General features: G+C 34.5%; 1 pseudogene; it reads right to left on the bottom strand.

Annotated features, from left to right (window-relative positions):
• Positions 1 to 5,245: 5,245 nt before the first annotated feature.
• On the bottom strand, positions 5,246 to 6,619 carry LOC148036454 (uncharacterized; annotated as a pseudogene).
• Between the last annotated feature and the right edge of the window lie 311 nt (positions 6,620 to 6,930).

The following is a 6,930-nucleotide window of genomic DNA, read 5'->3' as shown; positions in this document are numbered from 1 at the left end:
TCTTTCCTTACTCTTGTGCATGAGAGAGGAAGAGAGGGAGTGTGAGAGAGGGAGAGTGTGAGTATGTATTTTCAGCCAATTATGGGATTTTTCATAAAAAAGAGAGATTGGCAAAATCGGGCATGTTGTGATCAGTGTTGACAGGCTGAAAACTGTACTTTAAATTGGAAGAAGAAGAAGAAGTGGTCTGGGAGATCCCTAAGTAAGTGTCTTAGGGTTTTACTCCCCTTCCAAAGCCAACAAAGCCATCGGATTTGGGTTCGGAGCAAGCAAAGAAGGAGCTATTACTTTGATGCACGTTTTTCTTCTACGAGGAAGCTCCAGGAGATCTAATGCTTAGAGATTGCTTTTGAGTAGTGCCAAACAAAGGATTTCAGGTTATGTCAATACATATTGATTTGATTCATTATGCTTTTTCATTATTGTGTTTACCTCTTGTTTATTATTTATCTTATCTTCCATATCCTATCTCTACTTCCTTCTATCTCTGATCCCCGGTGGATACGACCTTTTGACAAAAACCCCTCCAACAATGGAAATGGAAGTGCCTGAGGCTAAGACCAAAAGAGGCCAAGTGTGAAATGGACTTAAGGGGTAAGAGGGGATGTGAACTTTGGGTCCTCGACCCCCCATTTTTCATGCGACTGGGGGGGGGGCATTTTTTTTGTTGCCGAGGAGGAAAAAAAGCCATGGGGACAATAGGTGACGAGTTTTTTGTGGAGAGAAGGGGCTATAAGCCCATCTCCCACCTCCATACAACCCCATAAAGCAACCACAGCAGGAAGATATTGAAGATCTTTGCTCCAAATCACCGCCCTCCGCTCCTCCAATGGCTGCTTGGATGGTGTGTTGTGAATCTAGTCTTTCTCTCTCCTCCCTCTCTATCCTAGAAGGGGCATTTCTTACGTGTGAAGGGAGATGAAGCCAGGGTGGTGAATGCTTGTCCCGCATGGTACTGGATCACTTCTAAGTCGACTTGGGGCTAGATATGGATGATTGGAGATGGGATGAGCATTAATGAAGGACTGTTTTGCTATCCCAAATCCAATTTAGAAACCCGCAACCATAAAAAACCCAGTAACTCTATTTTATAAAGGAAAAAATGCTTCTTTTTTAGGTATGGTTGGCCGAATGATGTTCATATTGGATGCAAATTGGTAAGAATGTTTTTTGTTGTATGTTTGATGATTCTATGTCAAAAAAATCAGAATACATGATGCCATGATGTTGAAAATAATTTTCTAAAACCCGAAAAACACGCATTTTATAAAGAAAATCAAGTTTTTGTCATTTCGGGTTTGATAAAAATGATGCATGAGGGATGGAATGTGAAAAATGAGGAATTCTAAGTTTTCATAATCAAAAAAACTAGAAAAACCAGTAAATGCTCTATTTTCTTGATAAATAAATAGGGAAAAATAGAAAAAAAGGGAAAAATAGGTTGTCGTGCTTTCTAAATCAAGAAAAAATATGGATAATGTGTGTGAATGTTTGGCAAGGTTGAGGCATGAGGTTAAGCCTCAGCTCACCCTTGTGTGTATGTTTTAGAGCATTTTTATTGTTTTATACATTGAAAATGATAAAAAATAAAACCCTAAACCTATGCAACGATGCAACACATGAGCGGTAGGGGGGAAAAAAGTTGTGGAAGCGTTTAAGTGCTAAAAAATGAAGTAAAGTATGATTTTTTGGTTGTGCATATCATATAGGGTGGTTAATCATTTAAGTCTAAAGAGGCTAGTAACATGAGGTAACTTGGTGTTAGCCTCCAGCAACAGAGCAACAACGAGTAGATTGAAAATCATTGAAGGGCTAATTTTTACACTCCACTTTGCTAATTTGTTTTAGAATAAAATGTTTGTGCACAATAGGTATACACTTTTGCATTTTGCATGCCACATGGTATAAAATCCAAGGATATATCTCATAGCCATGTAAAAGCCTTTAATGTAAGGGATACATTTACTATGGAAGTCAAAACTAGTCCATATAGAGTCACTGTCTTGTTGCATCATGTATATTGGAAAAACACAACTTTTTTAGATACCTGCACTACCATTTATGAAATGTTTGTGATATCCTAACTCATGAGCAAGTTGCATTGCTTCCATATCTTTCAAAGTAGAGACTAAAAGACTCTGCTTCAACTTGGATAATTGTGAGTTGTTCAATGTAAGTGATAGATGACGTGAGACATTTGTTGAGTATGTTTGTATAGTAGACGGTCATAAAGTACAAAATAGGATTTAAACCACTTTATAAGAAATTTCAACACTATTAAATAATGTTATTGAAATAATAAAAAACATCAAGTAGATTCTCTCATTGATGTTGGTGGTGTTTAGAAACACCAAGGTAAATACATAAAACACTTTAAATTTCTAACAAGCATATACTTCATAGCCATGCAAAAGCCTTTAATATAAGTGATATATTTATTATGAAGGTCAAAATTAGTCCATATAGAGTCACCGCCTTCTTATTACATCATGTATATTAGGAAAATACAAATTTTGTAGATTTTGTATAAAACGTTTAGCTACACTACCATTTATGAAATGTTTGTGATATCCTAACTCATGAGCAAGTTTCATTGCTTCCATATCTTTCAAAGTAGAGACTAAAGGAGTCTGCTTCAACTTGGATAATTGTAATTTGTTCAATGTAAGTGACAAATGACGTGAGGCATTTGTTGAGTATGTTTGTATACTAGACGGTCATAAAGTACCAAATTGGATTTAAACCACTTTATAAGAAATTTCAACACAATTAACTAATGTTATTGAAAGAATAAAAAACATCAAGTAGATTCTCTCATTGATATTGGTAGTGTTTAGAAACACCAAGGTAACTATATAAACACTTTAAATTTCTAACAAGCATATATTTCATAGCCATGCAAAAGCCTTTAATATAGGGATATATTTATTATGAAAGTCAAAATTAGTCCATATAGAGTTACCACCTTCTTGTTACATCATGTATATTGGGAAAATACAAATTTTGTAGATTTTGTATAAAACGTTTAGCTGCACTACCATTTATGAAATGTTTGTGATATCCTAACTCATGAGCAAGTTGCATTGCTTCCATAACTTTCAAAGTAGAGACGAAAGGAGTTTGCTTCAACATGGAAAATTGTGAGCTGTTCAATCTAAGATACGGATGACATGAGAAATTTGTTAAGGATATTTGTATAATAGATGGTCTCTTGAAGCAAGAAGTAATTGAAGGTTGGAACATATATACCATCTTTATCAATCATGGTCTCGTGTGGTGCTGATGATGAATATGAAATACCATCATTCTCTGCTCTAGTCCATTCATCAATGACAACCTTGAATTGAGTATACAATTCATGTCCATATTGAACTCGATCCTGTCCATATCAATCAAACTTTATGACTTCACGTGCATCATGGTATCTGCTTAAGTGAGTCAAGTATGGTAGAAGTTCTTTGATCAAGATAGAGTATTCATGATCAATATCAAATGTTTTTGGATAAATGCAATTCTCAATACGATTTGGACATCCTTTGTAAGGATTTTCATCTATGAGAATAGTCTTGGTATGCTGACAAACATCTCCATATTGATCCCATATATACTTCAAAGGCTTGAACGTTGCTTCTACTCCCATCTTATCTGGCCTATATATGATTTTGAGTCGATGTTTATGACATTGTTCTTGGCCCCAAATCATGAAGAAATGATACTTCCTTTTTGCATGGATCTCCAAGCACTTAATAACTTCCATGACATTCTTATGTAAAGCTATTGACCAAACTCCCACTTGGAATCTTGCAAGTAAGGCTTCAAGAAACTCCATACATCCTGGTCGAAGAACAACCCATTGCTTTCCCATTTGAAAGCTTTGAAACCTTTTAGACTTAGCTAAGCATCATTGTAAAAGAAGGCCATTGAGATCAAGTATTACACATAATTGTGTTGCATTTCTTATCAAGGACATATCAATCACATCATCATGCTCTACTGTTGTTGAATCTGTTAGATATCCAACCATAGATGTCTTAGTTGAAGTTATAACAATGAACAAAAAGAAGCACATTAGATTCATTTACTTCCTCATCATTCTACTTAATGTTTGAGCTATAAACTGGCATAGAACACTAAAGAAATTTAACTTCACATTGATAAATACATGCATAGGTACTACTTAATAAATGATGTCTTAAGAAAAGAGACATTTGATCATGTGGTCAAATCTAACCAAGAGTAATATCATGAGGTGAAAAAAATATATATGATGATTTCTTTGAAGTAAAATCTATTCTAATAAACTCATTTTTACATACCTACTTTTTATTGCTAATTATAAGTATACTTGAGATACTAACAATAGATTCTTGTAATTAGTTCTAAAAGTTATATTATCATTATAATATTTAACATACTCAGTTTCTAAAAAAGCCTTCAAAATGGCATGTACAAAGAAGGTGTTTATTAGTCCTAATTATTAAAAGAAAATTTAAACATGATACTTTTGACCATGTGACCACCAAAACTATGTCACATATAAGTGACACATGACAATTTAATTGAGATAAGTTATACTCTATTTTGATAAGTTTTCATAGTTTCTTCTTAAGGACTAACCATTCTATTTTTGAACTAGTTATATCCCATAGATATTTAAACTCATGAATTGTAACAAGGATTTTACCTTAATATTCCATATACACATCTCAAAAGATACATTGGAGTGAAATCTTTGTTGCAATATTTGCTAGTGAGGTTAAACTCCTTTGGGAGGTGCAATGAATATTTTTTGGGGTGTATAATATATTCTTGGCTCTCTTATCCAAAGGTACATGCATAGACATACACTAGTGATGTAGTAAAAGAGGCTATAAGAGATAAGAGATTTGACCATATGAACAAATTTAACCAAAACTAACATGACAAGATCATTACACAACACATATAAGAGTTTAATTGAAATAAGATCTAAAATAGACTTAAGTAAATTTTGCATAGCTGGCTCAAACTTTTCATTATGATAAGGATTCTTACACACTAGATTACAATTAAACAGTTATCCTTACAAAGGATGATAAATTTTAATGAGCTCTTTACTACTATTTTGGCAAAATATTTACTTAAATAGATTTTTTAAACCATCAAAGAAAGAAAATATTGCAAATGCTAATGGAAGTAACTTCTCAAGAAAAAAATCAAAATTACATCAATGTGTATTCCTTGATGAAAGGAGAAGGAACAGAGTTTAAATACCTGAAGTAGCCTTTAATTTCTCTTTCATAATTAGACTTGCTATATCTTGGCTTGATTCTTCTATGTCCTTGGGTGGTACTTCAAGAACTTGAACTTTAGTAGAAGGAACCTCTTGGGAGTTTGAATTTTGTTTGTCACTCTCATGGACCCTCAACAATTGTGCTTCAACCTCTCTTTGCTCTTGAGTGTTGCAAACCACTGCAATAGTCTTCATATGATTTACCAATGCTACCTTAGATGCAAGTCCACTTGCATATACATCAAATACAACCTCATGAGCATCATTGAATGCTTTGATTGTAGTTTCCATAACTTTCATTTTCTTTCTCAAAATGGCCTTTGCAATCCTTTGTTCTTCTTCAAGATCTTCATCATTACACTCCTTGTCCAAGCCTTCAAAGTCCAAAAGGGAAGGCTTTTTGACACTGTTTATATATCACTCAAAATTGATGAAGCTTTTCTCCATGGTCACTAATGTCAAAACGACAAAAGAATCTATAGATCCAAAAGCAAACGCTCTATCCATTGGTAGGAAGTCAACACTACCAACTAGCATGTGATACTTGCAAGAAATGCTTTCAAGAGCATTTTCCAAAGCTGCCATTTGCTTTCGATCAAGAAATGATAACAACATGAATTGTTTAGGTTCACATGTCATTTGTAGTAGAGTGGATACAACATTTCCAAACTTTATAGAGTCCCATTTCATTCCCTCAATCCCATGTGCTGCATCTAGAACAACAACCCCAATGGTAATTGAATCTCTGTAAACATTGTGTATAAGATCAAAGGTTTCTAGATTGCATTCGACAACATATACACGCCAAGGGGAAGTAGTGGAGGATTGAAGAGGATTTTACTTTTTTCTAATTAGGAACTTTACAATATCTTTTGCTCCATTTGGTAGGGACCCTGCATCAGCTCCACATGTGAGCTTCTTTGATACCCAAAAATTACAAATGCCCAAAATCTTTGTGTAGACTTCATCATTGATATCATAATCATCAGCAAGCTCTTCCCATGTCTTCATCACAGCACTACTTTCTGGAACTGAAGCATTGAAAAGAGTGACTAATTCCTCCTTGAGGACCCTATCTTGCTTGATTTGCATAGCCCTTGTTTCCATGTCGATCATATCTTCCTTATCCCATTTGTTTCTAAGAAAAATGATATGACCTTCATTAATCTCCTTTTGTAGTGTAAGGATATCTCCATCCTTTAAACCCATAAGGCAATGAAATGTAGTAGGAGAAGGTTGCCTTCCCTTTTTTCTCGAACTCTCCTCTTGGGATATAAGTTCACCTCTACAGTATCTCTTCATGATTTTGATCCAGCTACCAAATATTTCTTGGGAGCTAACAATCATATGGCAACCTCTAGATGCACAATTTTCTCCAATGTATGCCACAAATCTCTGCAAAAAAAGATCAAAATAGTGAGTATAGAACAAAAGAAAGAGCATCACACTAATCTTCACAAAAAGAGAATGTAAGCTTATATGTGATTACCTGCCATGGTACTCTTTGAGAGCTTGTCTTAGAAAGCCCTTGTTTGGGTTTTGGTGGAGAACCAAATGCTAGCCATTGATCTCTTAATTGTTGAAGTTGCTCAACATAAGGGGAATTCTTCATAACATTATGTGATTCTATATTTGTCATTCGTGAAAGATCAATGCAC

This window comes from Lygodium microphyllum, chromosome 5, assembly GCF_053477565.2.
Source record: "Lygodium microphyllum isolate KBCC chromosome 5, Lygodium_microphyllum_v1.1.10, whole genome shotgun sequence".
Classification (NCBI taxonomy): Eukaryota; Viridiplantae; Streptophyta; class Polypodiopsida; order Schizaeales; family Lygodiaceae; genus Lygodium; species Lygodium microphyllum.
Note: the sequence above shows the minus strand (reverse complement) of the source record. Positions and strands in the feature narration are given on the sequence as shown.